This window comes from Leptonychotes weddellii, chromosome 9 (genome assembly GCF_054177405.1).
Source record: "Leptonychotes weddellii isolate Sample4059 chromosome 9, ASM5417740v2, whole genome shotgun sequence".
In the NCBI taxonomy this organism is placed as follows: domain Eukaryota; kingdom Metazoa; phylum Chordata; class Mammalia; order Carnivora; family Phocidae; genus Leptonychotes; species Leptonychotes weddellii.
In genome coordinates, this window is record NC_138377.1 from 98,683,839 (window position 1) to 98,696,483 (window position 12,645).

Sequence of the window (12,645 nt, forward strand, 5' to 3'; positions counted from 1 at the left end):
TACAGCTGAATGCCTAGTCAGTGTGTGATGAACGGGGCATATTGGGCAGGTAGCCACAGCGAGAGATGTACAGGCAAAATGTGGACAAGCTGATAAACTGGTGGGGAAAAAGTGCTTAAATTGGGTGCAGGCTGGGACAAGATCACCTCTGTGTACCTTTCTGTGTAAGACATTGCAACTCAGACCTTCTAGAGAATGGAGAGCCAGAAGCGCTGAATCAATTTGGAGTGTCCTAGACTGACACCATCTCTTCTGTGGCCACAAGTGACATTCCTGACTTCTCTGGTTGTTAATCAGTTTAATTCTTCATCAGAAGACAGATATTTACTAAGAGAACTGATGCATCTTCTGTCGCCAGGTGTCTCTCCTGAGCTGCAGACTCATGCTAACTCACTACTCTGCATCCCTACCTGGAGATGCCCAACGTGATCAGCCCAGAACTCATTATTTCCCTCCCACCTTGCTCATCCTCTTGTGCTTCTGATTTTGGCAAGTCACCCCTCCATCCTGCTCATCTCCCAAGCCAGACCAGCTGGATGCCTTCATCATTCTCGCCTCCCCACATCCAGAGGTGGTCAAGTTCTGTCTCCTGCATCCTGGAGTCTCCTGTGTCCATCCCTTCTTCCCCTCTTGATGCCATTGCTGTATATCAGGTCTTCACTCATTTGTTCTTTGGACCGTTGACGACTTTCCTGACTGGTCCTCCTGCCTCTTGCCCTGTTCTCTTTCAGTTGAGCTTTCACTTTGCTGCTAGAGGGATTCTAAAATATAAGTCAGAGCAAATTACTCCCCTGCTTCTGGGCCCATTGTGCCTATCCCCACCGTCCATAGATGAAGTCCGGACTCCAGCATGGCATTCAGTGGGCACCGTGACCACGCCCCTGCCTACCTCGCCACTCTTCCCTCATAAACTCCAGCCATGCCAAACCAGGTAAAGCTCTCTGAATAGGTCACGCCTCTGTTTTATGCCTCTGGGCTTTGCACTCCTTCTTCTGCCTGGAACGTCTCTTCTTCCCTATACAAATGGCAAATAGCTGTTCACCAGGCAAGACTCAGCTTAGGTGCCATTTCCTCTATCATGCTCACTCTTGGTCCCAGGAGAGGGTGGATGCCTCTCCCCGTTGTGCCTCAACCAGACTTCTATCGAGACACCTGTAATTCTTTTATTGCCCTTTTTGATTTACATGTCTGCCTCCCCGTGGATGCCCAGAAATACCTTGAACTAGTGACCAACCCTGTCTTGCTCATCTTTGATCCTCCATTAAGTAGCACAGAGAGTTGGCACGTAGTACTTATTCAAAAGACGTTTGTTCAGATGAACAAATCAATCTATTCTTTAGCCAGCACGGGATTGTTCAACCCTGATCATCTGAAGTTGCTGGCATCATACAATCTATTCATTCTTCACCAGGTCTTATCTGGGGATCCTGTGAATGCACAACCACATAGTACAGGGATGTCACGTTTATAGCAACACCTCTGAGAGTCCATGTTCTGAGCTGCGCTAATGTGATCAGCAGGAGGTTCTATGTTTTCTCAGATGATCCTCCAGTCTTTTCCAATAATGATATCAAGTAGACAGCTGGATATCCAAGTCTGAATTTCTGGGACTGGTCGGAATCATGATTTTGACTGACGAGGAAGAAGCAATGATTTAGCTTTATAGCTAAAGTCTCAGGAAGTTCTTTTCAAAGTTGTAGGACTCAAACGTTACCCATGACAGTGCACAAGCTCCTTATGAGATTGTGTTTTCCTTGTGCATCAAGACATCAAGCATGGGGAAATTTGGCCAAGCTCAATCATGGAGACCAGCCCATACTTTACCCCCTTTAGCAACTGTATAGCTCTACCTACATGTCCAACAGACACCTCCAACTTCGGGATAGTTAAAATGGAATATTTTCTTATCATTTCCCCCCAACTCCTCCAGAAGATAATAACTTTGCCATCACAGATGCTTTCTCCTGTATCTCCATGAGCAGCACCCACCTGGTTACCCAGTTCAGAAATAGGAATGCCACCTTCCATTCCTCTTTCTTTCTCTGAACCACAGCCAGTGGTGGCGAGGTCCTGAGGAAACTGCCTCCTTGATAGGTTTCTGTATTTTGTTCTTCACCCTCCTTCTTACCATCACTTCCTTTCTTCAAGTCTTTACCATCGCTGGGGTGGATGAGTACAGCAACCACGGTGATAAGGTCTTCCTGTCTCTGGTGTTGCCCCTCCTTATACAGGACTGCCGTTATCATCTTCTAAAATATGAATCTGAAAGCGTCACTCCCCCGCTGGAAAACTCCCATGAGGTCCCCGCTGGTCCTTAGGTCTCTGCTTAATTTTGCCACGTCCTCTCATCACACGACTCTTTCACCTTCCACGTTGGTCTTTACTACCTGCGGTTCTTAGAACAGGCCATCTTCTGTCATAGTTCTTGTTCCCTTGGTACACGCAGCTGCTTCTGTCTAGAATGCCTTTGTAGCAGGATACTTTGGGCTGTAGGTAACAGGACATGCACTCCAAAAGGGTAAAACACGAAGGGGACATTACTGATGCATATAACATAACCTGGAGCGCCTGGTGGTTCTGGTGTTGCTCAACACAGCAGTTCAGTGGTGCCACTGAGGTCAAGGTTCCCTTCATCTTCTCACTCTGCTGAGCTCTGTGTGGGCTCTCTTCCCTCACTTTCAGGATATCTGCCATGGACAGATTCCGGGCAAACACAAGGTCCAGCAAGAGGAAGAAGAGACTATTCTTTCTTCTGAATCTTCTTTGTAAGAGTGAAGGAAAATTTTCTAGATGCCCTCACAGCAGAATATTCTTCCTGTCTTATTCATCAGAACTAAGTCTCCTGCCCATCCTCAACTGATCACGGGCCAAGGGATTTAACGAAATCACTAGTGGAAGGCAAAGAAGGACACTGGAATGAGAATGAAGGCACTTTCAGCCTGGAGGAAAGGGGCAATGCCCATCAGGTTGGCATATAGCCCTCTTTCTCCTTTTTTACCAGGCTAATTCTTGAATACTCAACTAAGGAGTCACCATGGGGGAGACATCCCTGACCCCCTCCCTTGCCTCTGATGCCTTCTGATGAATTACATTGCCCCAAACCTTATCTCACCAGAGTGCAAGTGCCTCAAGTCTGGACCATTTCGGATCTGACAGTTACTGGCATATACCTGCAGGCACATACTCTCGTACTTTTGCTGAATGAGAAAATGAATGACAAAAGCTGAGTTGTTGTGTCAGCGATGACTTTCTGCTTGTCAGAGAAACCCAACAGTAGTGGTTTCACCCATTGAAGCTTTGTTTTTCCTATGGAGCAACAACTCCAGAGCAAGAGGTCCTCACCTCAGCGAATGAAGATGTTCTTGCAGCTTGTCAAGGACCCAGGCTCCTTCTGGTGTCTTGTCTGTTCTCCTTAGCATGCGACTGCATGTTCTCATGAGCACAAGTTGACTACTCTAGTCCACTGAGCCCATGCTCCAGGCAGGCAGAAGCCTAAGTGTACCTCTCAACCAGGTCTGTGACTTTTCCTCAAGGAATAGCTCTCTCAACAGCTCCACCGAACTGACTTGTGGTTCCATCTCATTAGTGAGACCGGGGTCTGGTCTTATGGGAACGTTGCCAACACAAACATTGTCAGGGTTCTGTTAGTTAGGAAGAAGGGGAAGTGGGAGAATGTGAATACACCTAGGCGGTGCCTGCCCAGTCACCTCCAGAGCGTCTCTAGATAATTTATTCTTTATTGGTTGTTCCGTCTACCAGTTTGAAACAAAATAGCAGCCATTAGAAGCTGTTATGTGGAAGTATTGTGACAGCCTAGAGCTAGGCCTTGTAAGAATGGCGTATATCACACTGTCCAACATCCTCACTGAGAATATTGAGAGGACAGTGTCGAGAGAACTGAGGCCCAGGGAGATGCTGTTTGCCCAAATTCAATCAGAAATCTGGTGGCAGGGGCGCCTGGGTGGCTCAGTCAGTTAGGCGTCTGCCTTCGGCTCAGGTCATGATCCCAGGGTCCTGGGATTGAGCCCCGCGTCGGGCTCCCTGTTCGGTGGGAGGCCTGCTTCTCCTTCTCCCTCTCCCACTCCCCCTGCTTGTGTTCCCTCTCTCGCTGTGTCTCTCTCTGTCAAATAAATCAATTAAAAAAATCTTTAAAAAAAAAAAAAGAAATCTGGTGGCAGAGATTGGGGAATAACCTATCCTCATCTGTTTTAACTCCCTTAATGTACTGGGCATTTAGGGATTTCAGTGCCTATGATCTTGAGGTAAGAGATTTATTAACTTCTTTTTCCAGTCGTACATAACAGAGTCTGCAAAAGCCGAAACCACATTTGCATGATTTGCTGGATATAATGCCCAGTGCAAAGTCGTGTTATGAGGATCTTCATGCCGAGGAGCCCTCTGCAAGGGCTTCTAGAAAGACGTAGGAAAGAACAGTGCCCCGCGGGACACGGGCGCCTGCTGTGGCCTGCAGTTACCGCCATTCACACCTAGATGGCGCTCATACATTGATCGGGAGATGGTTGCCCGGTAGAAACTGACAAATTCTTGAATCAAGGTGGTGAAAAGTTAAATATAGATGGCTTTCAGGCCTGGCTGGGGGAATGGCCTGGTTAAAGGAGAGGTGGTGAAAACCAGGGACTGGCTGTAAACACATTGGACGATTACACAGAAAGCTGCTTGCCTTCTGTTCATGCTTCCAGTCCCAGATCCCTGCTGGGCCAGGCACAGCCGACTGACCCAGAGGCAGACTGGCCGGTCTTACCTGAGTGTGCCTGTCTAACCCACGGGCGGCCTTAGCACTGCCCCCAGAGGACCCCGGGCAGCCTCTTCACGTGGGTCACAGACTCCGAGATGACCATCACAGAAGAGAAGGCTTATGTGTGGGGTCGAGTTAGTAAACAGGGTGATTGGCTTGTAAATTGCTCTCATAGACATAAGCACATATGCAATTATCCTTCAACATCATGGGCATCAAACTCTTGTTCTCCTGACTGATCAAATTATCCCGAAGAATATTGGACTTTGCTTCCATGTGGCACTAGAGAGGTGAAGAACAAGGGCTTTGGAGTTAGAGGGACCTGGGTTTCTAGTCTAGGTTCTATCACATACTACTCTGTGGCCTTGGGTAGATCAATTAGCACCTCTGTGCCTCAGAGAAGTGGACCTACTTCCCAGAGTCATTGTGAGGATTGAATGAGATAATCCTGTGTCAGTCACCAAGCACAGTATCTCCTTCTACTGTAAGTGCTCCAGAAAATGAGCTCTTATTATTGCCATTAATCCACACTCATGAAAATCACAAAGGACAGTGAGGTTTATCAGTTGTTCCCAAGCTATACAGACATTTGGTAACCAATTTAACTTGAGTTTGACAAGTGTTGAGAGCAAAATCAGTAAAATTTGACAGTGAAACCTATTACTGGGTTCAAGTTAAAATAACATTTTAGGAATAAGTAGATTTAATTGGGGGGGACTTGACTTGCACCAAAAATTCCGATGCCTAACTACTAGAAAATGAAAGGTAGGTTATTTTATCATCCACGGCTATCTGTAGGATTTGCTGGTCAAAGTCAGTGTCTAGTTCTCTGGGTAGCTTTCACCATAGATGCATACTAGGATTTGCAGACACTTAGGAAAAACACATTTGGGTTCAAAAGTAGGACAAAAATTGCTCCCCTCATTAAAGCCACATGACAATGCAAAGAGGTGGGTCAGGGCTCTGATGTTGAATGACTGCCCAGGGTGAACATGATGGCCCTAAGGAGGTATGAGGGACAAATCTGGATGGAATTAAAAGAAGAGCCAAAGAGTGGAGGGTCTTGGTGTTAGACAGATATGTGGGTCCCGCAGTGTATGTTTGAGAGCTTGAGGGGGACGGCAGATCTGTTGCCTCTCTCTTAAACCAGGTCAGGTCGTGTCATTGTAGTCAACGACTTGGGTGGTTGTGTGTCCACATCACCTCACGTGTCCCCCTCACTGGGTGGCGTTGCTGCCTATAGGAAGCAAGGCCCGGGGAAGCAAGTGAAGACTCATCCACTTGGTGCCCTGTGATCGTGGGCCAGGGTGAAAGCAATGCAGGCAGCTGAGGACCTCTTTCCTTGCCCTTTGTGTCACCCAGGCGAGCTGTGCCCGCTCAGGGGGTGGGAGGAGGGCGCACGTTGAACTGACGCTCCGCAGACCCAACCAAGTTCACATCTGGCTTCCATCTCTTACGAGTGGCGTGCCTATAGACATTGCTTTCACTCTCTGAGCTTCCCTTTTCCCATCTGCAAGTGGGAATAGTGAATGTCGTAACACCCACTCGGTGTAACAGGTACAAACGAAGCAGCCGCAAATGGGAGTCTGTGGAGACGTGACTTTGTTCATCACTGAGCTCCAGTTGTTCACAAGGCCTCACCTTCTCTTAGGGGACAGGGACACCCAGGGCAGAGGGTGGCATTTCATCTTGTCAATGTTAGTCATTTCTGGTTTAGAAGTCACTCAGGGAGGGGGCCTCCCAGCTCCCACTTTCCCACATGGGAAGGACAGCACACATTTCCTTGGCGTTGGGTTCCCAGCTCTTTCTGGAGGTTTCTATCCCTACCTTCAGTGTTTTGGCCCTGGGCTGGGTGGGGGCTGCGTGTGGCGAAGGAACAGGTGCCACACTTGAAACCTCAGCCCCTCCCCTCCCTGTCTCCGCTTGCGTGTCTCCCAGCTCTTAAAGACACTTAACACCTGCTCTAGACTGAATTTTGGCCCTTTGTCCCCAAATGTGGTGGTATTTGGAGGTAGGGGTGTTTGAGGTGTAGGAAGATTTAGATGAGGTCAGGAGGGTGGGAGCCTCATGATGGGCTCCCTTAGAAGATACTGGAGAGCTGGCTTGCTCCCTCTCCACACAAACACACAGAGGAAAGGTCCTGTGAGGACATAGCAAGAAGACACTGTAAGTCAGGAACAGAGTCCTCCCCAGAAACTGACTCTGTGAGACCTTGGTCTTGGATTTCTAACCTCCAGAACTGTGAGAAAATAAATGTCGGTTGTTTAAGTCATGCCATCCGTGGTATTTTGTTGCGCACCCCAAGTGAAGACACCCCGTGTCCCCTTGTGGCAAGACGCTGCCCCATGCGAGAGTTTGCCTCTCATTTCCAGGCATACCCTGTGCTCAGCCCCCCAACTTTGGGTGATCTTGCAGGCTGAGCCTTTTTAGAATTCAAACTCAAACTTTTTGACTCTGAGGCACCTACTTGTTGTAAGTCAGACTCTCGTGTCTAAGATGAGCTTCAGGAACTGCCCTTCTATCTCCTTTGTACTTTACCATCTCAATGGATGGAGGACCATGGACCAATGTGGTGTTGCCTACCACGCATGAACAATACATTGGTGATGTGAGCAGCTGTGAAATTGTTGAGTATTGTGCCTGGCAAACAATTGGTACTCAGTGAACGTTTCCTGAATTCTGACATTGAGTAACAGCTGTGAACTTGAGTGTCCTAAAAAACAAAGCTGAACCACACTAAAACAATGGTTGTCTGCTTCTTGATGGCTTTGTCCCCTGGAGGCATGACATTCAGATCTGGAGGATGTGGGTGAGTGGAGTTGTGAAGATTCTCTGATGGGAATCTAATGGATAGTACGGTACGGTAAAAAAAAAATCCAGTGTGGTGGTCATTGCCTTCTTATAGAGTGACTGTCATGGCCGGGACTGTCAGGCCCCAGAGGCGAGGAGCTCCAGGCATGGGAGCATGGGATATTGGATGTAAATGAGCCTTGCTACCCACACTGGGTGAATACCCTTTAGAATGAAAGCACCGCATGGAATATGACTCAGGATACATGTCCATTTAAAACCACTCTTCCCTTTCCTCTAGGAAAGAAATGAAAAAAAAAAGGAATAAAACTTGATGTTTAAGTCAAACAAGGCCGTTTCTGTATATCGCTGTAACTGGATAGCTTTGAGAAGGAGGGCGGGATCATCCCTGGCTTGGGCCTTGGAGCCAGGCTGCCAAAGAAAGAGGCAGCCTGGCCCCTCTCCCAGCTGTGGGGCTCCGGGGCTGAGGAGCCCGAGGCCCCGCATGTGACACCTCACTCTTGAGATACTCTAATTTATAGTTAACGCCTTTTAAGCAAACAAGAGGGAGAAAAAAAAATCTGGTTCATATTATGGCAACTTGCAATGAAGGGGAAGTCTGGGAGTTCAAAGAAAAAATGTCCCAGGAAAAGCATAGCCCGTTAAAATTCATTCTAAATGGTCAGGAAGGTAATTGAAAAGAAGGGTTTCTCAGTGCAATGTTGGCAGCCCAGTGCCCTCCCTCTGCCCCTCTTCCTCCCTCCCCCAGTCATCTCTCCCTGACACGAAGGTCATTCCAAAGAGGAACAAAATTAACACGAATGGATTACTAAGACATGCTAAACTGCCTGCATAAGTAAAAACTCCAGAGCTCAGTGGACAGGATCAAGGTGAGAGGAGGAAGTGCACTCACCTTCCAAAGCCAGAATCTTCTCTGGTTCGATTTGAGGGCCAGGGAAGCTCCCTCTGCCTTCCCATACTCACCTTTGCCATCCAAAAATATCTTCCTCCTCTGCTGATCATGTGGGGCTTGGTTTTCTCCCATCAGTAAGTTCCTAACTGGTTTCTCTGGGTCAAGGCAGCCTTTGTTGGAGGTCTGCAGGGCAGGGTGGGTAAGAACCAGCAGAAGGGGGAACTGTGCTCCCCCCCCCACCCCCCTGGCCTTGCATCGAAGCCTTGGGCCTCACCGAGCTAGAAGGTTTCATACATAATGCAGCAGGAGCTCCCTGCGACTAAATCAGAAGGGCCTGGGGCTGCAGACCAGTTGGAAGGTGGTGTTACGGTGCTCATCTCATTGCTGTGCTTAATGTGAAGCCCGTGGGTTTTGCTCAGACTCTCAGCTGAATTGGAGGTGGGGTGGGTGGGCAGGGTTTGAAGGCGCGCACAGTGGAGGTAACATCCTTTATCCCCCCCATCTAACTATCCCCCCAACTAGCTATCCCGTTGGCCCTGCTAGCCCACGGATGGGGGAGACTCATCTCTCAAGCAGCCATCACTCAACCCTCGGGGGCAGCTTGGCCCTTCAGGCGGGTCCATATGCCATCAGCATGTCCAGCATTAGGCATTCGTTCCTTTGACCTAAGGAACTGGCCTGTAATAAAATGCTGTTCTCCTCTGGTGGCGTGACACCCGGGCCTAGTGTGAAAGTGAATTGGTGGAGGTAATCCGTTCCAGATGAACCCCAATTTGGTTGAGACGTAGGGGGGAGGAATGAGGAGGACCGAGGAAGGGGGCAGAAATTTGTCACAGGAGATGCTGAAAGGGCGGTGGGAGGTGTCAGAGATAATATTGCCCTCTTCAGCCTCGGGGTGGCCCTGGATTGCAGCAAGAAGGAGCATGATCCTTTGTGCTTTTCTTGACAATTCTCGTAGGTTCTATTGTTTCGTTTCCCTTGAGCAACAGAGGCTGTGGATGACTGCCCTGTCTCACGGAGGTCAGTTTTCTCTCTTTCTGAGCCTGCCAGAGTGTCAAGGGTCAAGCTCAGCCCAGTTTGACCCACTGACTTTTTAGACTGGGCCTCTTTTGTAAACAAGGTCAGGCTTTCTCCCTCCCTTAATTGGAATCCCTCCGTATGAATGGCAGCGTTATTTTGTGGTGTTTGGTTTGGATATGAGGAAAGAACGTTTCTCTTCCTCTCTTTTCCTCTCGTGGTTTACTTTGGGATTACTTAAATAAATAGGTGAAAATGTCCCCAGTTAAGCATCCAGGGAGTGCCAAGGCAGCATGCCATGTTTATCCGTATATTTGCCAGCCTGTGTATTACCTTTCAGCTCAGATTTTAAGGCAATCTTATGCATTTCTTTTTCCTACATAATTTCTTCCATTTCCAGAGAGAATTTTTTGCCAGTAGCAAAAAGGAGCTGCCTTACAGTGTCAGTAAGGTAGGGGAGATGCTGACATGACCATACTTGCGAGACCAGAAAGGAATAGCATTGTGGCATGCACAGTGGAGGTGGGCGAGGTGCTCTAACTAAAGCTCATCATGAAGCGGGTTCCATCAGGATCCTCAGCTTATGCATGGGGAACCTGATGCATATGAGGAGTTGTACCCGGTTGGTGGCTGAGGCAGGAATCACACCTCGTCTGCAGGCCTTCTGGGTCCAAGAGCCCCATCCAGAGGCTGCACTGTTTCCCAATATTTGCTTCCTGCTTAACAAGCCCTAATTAGAAATTGAAAGAGAGTTGGGGTGGAACGGGGAGGCAAGACAGTAGTGGATGAGGAGAGAGCCTCATGGACATCCTTTGGACAGGATGAAGGCCAGGGGTGTGTGGAACTCCATCTCTCGGCCTCTGCAGGAGCTGGCCTGGGAGTGATGGTGTGTCCGTGTTTCCAACCTGTGCATTCAGTCTGGGGTTAAGAAGTGGAGATTCATCACCTGGAAGAAAATGCGAACTCCTGGCTGTGGACCACGAAGTGATCTGCAGGCTGCCCTCTTCCCCTGCTTTACCCTCCTCTACCCTACTCTCACGCAGTGTCCGCCACCTCTGCCTTCTTGCTCTGGGGTCTTGCCAAGCTCTGCCCACATCAGGGGCTGGACGCTTGCCGTGACACTTGCCTAGAGCACTTGACCCTGTGATGTTTGCAGGGCTCAGTCCTTCACGTTTTCACACTCCTCTCAAAGGGTCCTCTCACCAGCCTCCCTCCACTCAACCTCCCCTGCCATACTGTGCTCCCTCCTACTGCCTCATTTTCTCCATAGCCCTGTTAACCTGAGGTGACTGTATTTATTTGATTCTATGTTTATGACCTGTCATCCCTGCCAAAACGTGAGCCCCATGCCTGTAGGGTCTTTGCTCCGTCTTGCTCCCCATTGGATTCCCTCCACCATTATGGTGCCTGGCATATAGGCATTGAATGAACAAATGAGTTCAGGGGTTCTCTGGTATCTGCGGTTACCAGAATCCTTTACCAGAGGATTTCTGGGCTTTTCTCGTTCTGGGATGAATGATCAAAAGTGACATAATGCTGTGAATATCTAATCTTGTTATAATAAATCTCTCCTGTATATGCATTAGTTTAACGTTTTAATGACCACAGGTATATTGTTATAATTTTATCAATATTTTTCTTTCACAGATGATAAAACTGAAGCTCAGAGAAATTCTTTGACTTGCCAAAACTCATATAGGCTTTGAACAAGGATTTTATGATACGAATACACAAGGAAATATAATTTGCGCATCTATTGTTATATAGTGGAAAGAGCCTAGAGTTTTGAGTCAGAAGGTTAATATTTTACATTTTGTTGTGCTTGTGTTTTAGTATATTTATAGAAATATTATCATAGGCAACATAACTCCCTTTCTAAATTTTAGTGTTCTTATCTGTAAAATGAAGATAATAAATTAAAAAAACCAGGACTTCATTAGGGCTACCTGTGATGGAATATTAAAGTCTTCAGTGAAGTCCAACATCCTTGTTAGGCACTCAATAAATGCTAGTTGACTTATTTCCTATTTCCTATTTACTCACCTATAAAATATTAAACCTACCTCTCAGGGTTGCTATTAAGCTCAAAGTAAGGTGCCAACAATACTTCATGAACTATAACACAATGCAAATGGCTTTTTTTTTAATATAAAGATTTATTTATTTATTAGAGAGAGAGAGCATGACTGGAAAGCATCAGAGGGAGAAAGAATCTTAAGCAGGGATCATACCCAGTGTGGAGCCTGACATGGGGCTCAATCTCACAACCCTGAGATCGTGACCTGAGTTAAAATCAAGAGTGGGACACTTAACCCCACTGAGCTACCCAGGCATCCCCATGATGCAAACTGATCATGTAACTGTCATGTTTCAAAACACCAGGCATCCTAGAACTTTCTAAAAGAGAAATAATGGTGATGAAAATGTTCTATTCATCCTTACACATTGCTGGAAAAACTGTTCAAGGCATTTATGTTACTGAGAGAATCATTCTCATCCTGTGAGGTTTCTGCAACATTATGTTTTACTTCTCTGCACAGAACTTTTTTAGAGATGCTTCCAAACAACCTTGGCTCTACTGTTTATTTACAGTGGTACTAAGTGTAGATGGCCCAGTCACAAGATCCGTCATCTGCTGGAGGCTCAGATGAGACCTCTGCTGGAATCCTCAACTCTACTGCCATTAGGGCCTCGTATTTCATTTGAAAATTATATTCGAAGGATTGACAAGGGATTCTTGAGACAGCTTTCTTGTGGTTCCTAATTATACCTGTGTCAGTTCTCTTTGGGTCTTCAGCAGTGGGCAGGCTTTTTCATTTTCTTTTGTTCTCTGTCTTGTCCCCATGCTTCTCGGCTGGTCACTCAGCAAATCATTCAGAGCTGTTACAGGTGGAGTTTTGGTTTGCTCACCTTGCTTGGTTCAAAGTGGACTGCAATATTTCTTCTGTAAGTTTTCTTCAAAAAGTTGTATGTCTTGCATTTGATAGACTATTTGAAGTAAGACTTATTTAGCTTCCTGAAAAATTCGAAAAGGCATACATGTACCTTCAAAGTAAAAATCACCCATGATCCTTGAACTACAACAAAATATAAATGTGTGTAAGAAGCGAATATATATAAACTAGGGAGTTGTATAATAACTAATGCTATTTCAGAATAACATTTAAGG

General features: G+C 47.1%; 1 non-coding gene across 2 annotated transcripts in view; it reads left to right on the forward strand.

Annotated features, from left to right (window-relative positions):
• The window catches only part of LOC102750267 (uncharacterized), a 612,045-nt gene that overhangs the window by 563,527 nt on the left and 35,873 nt on the right, over nt 1-12,645 (forward strand). The gene's annotated exons all lie outside the window — the stretch shown is intronic.